The sequence below is a fragment of the Prenolepis imparis genome, unplaced genomic scaffold, assembly GCF_030444845.1.
Source record: "Prenolepis imparis isolate NDT839.2.m4 unplaced genomic scaffold, iyPreImpa1.0 SCAF_11, whole genome shotgun sequence".
NCBI lineage: Eukaryota > Metazoa > Arthropoda > Insecta > Hymenoptera > Formicidae > Prenolepis > Prenolepis imparis.
The window spans coordinates 15,769,036-15,770,777 of NW_028141169.1; positions in this window are offsets into that span (position 1 = coordinate 15,769,036).

Sequence of the window (1,742 nt, forward strand, 5' to 3'; positions counted from 1 at the left end):
GAGGGAGAGAGAGGGGGAGAGAGAGGGGGAGGGTGGGGGAGGGAGGGGGAGAGGGAGAGAGAGTGAGAGAGAGAGGGGGGGAGAGAGAGAGAGAGGGAGAGAGAGGGAGAGAGAGATTGATTGATTGATTGATTGATATTTATTAGCTTTCTCAGCTATTTGTAAAATACAAGTCTAATTTACATTAATTACAATATACTCCTTTAACTCTCGCTTAAACGTTTTCAGTTCTTCGATTCGTCTTATTTCAGCTGGTAAGGCATTGTACATTTTCACTCCCTCATAAAACATACTCTTCTGTGCTCGTTGTTCTACGAAACTGTACTACAATGTCCCCAGCTTGCCGTGTCTGTCTTTCATTCTCTTTTCCCACTATCGTTAACTTATTTCTTAATTGATCCGGTAACATATTCTTTAAAATCTTAAAGATAAATATACACATTATAATTCAGCCTCTGTCTTATGGACATAAACTGCAGCGCTTGCAGCATACTCTCCACTTTGGTATATCTATCACATTGCAATATGACCCTCATGGCCCGGATTTGCGCTTTTTGCAATTCATTCAGTTGTGTTTCTCCCATATCAATTAACAGCGTCGCACAATACTCAAAGTGAGGCGCTATGATTGACTTATATATAATACATCTAGTGTATGCCGATATGTAGTTACCTATTCTATTTAAAAAACTCACTTTTTTCTCTATTTTCTTTAGCATATAATCACAGTGGTCCTTAAATCTTAACCTATCGTCAATAATTATGCCTAGATATTTCATTCTTTCCACACGCTCTATCTCCATTCCATCCAAACATTTCAGTGTAATGTTACCTCTCAGTTCTTTTCGTACACTTCGAACTATCATATATTTCGTTTTCCCTGCGTTCATTTTTAACTTATTTGTATTCATCCATCTTTCCACTGTAACAAATGCCATATTCATTTTTCTTTCTAATTCCGCACTACTCCCTCCAGTCACATACACTAGCGTATCGTCTGCAAACATTTTTATACTACATCCCTCCGGACAGACTTTAATTATATCGTTTATATATATTATAAATAACAAAGGTCCTAATACAGATCCCTGTGGTACTCCATATTCTGTGGCCAATAATGTAGACCATTCATTGTTAAATCGTACCTGCTGTGTTCTATTCTTTAAATATGATCTTAACCATTAAGATCTAAAGCTGTTCCTCTAATTCCGTATTGATATAATTTCCCTAACAGTCTTTCTCTATCTATCGTTTCAAATGCTCGCTTGAGATCCATGAAAATTACCCCCACCATTTTTGCCTCACTAACTATCAGTTTCCATTCGTCAATGACTGTTTGAATCGCTGTTTCACACGAATACTGTTTTCTAAAACCTGATCGATGTTCTGTTATAATACAGTTATCTTCTAAATACGCCTCAATTTGCTTTTTAACTACTAATTCTAATACTTTCTCGAATATTGGTAACATATTAATAGGCCTAAATTCACTTGCTTTTCTGGCTTTTTCTATTTTTGGAATCGGTATTATCGTAGACGTTTTCCAACCTGTCCTTCTGGACAGCAACCTTCCCTCAAAGAGTTATTTATTATATCAATAAATTCCTCTTTTATTACATAAAATACTGCTTTAAGTATATCACTAGTTAATCCCTCCTCCGTACCTTTCTTTTTTGGTAGTTCCATAACAATTTTTTGTAAATGCTCTATTCTAATCATCTCAAAATTTTCCATTATTCCCT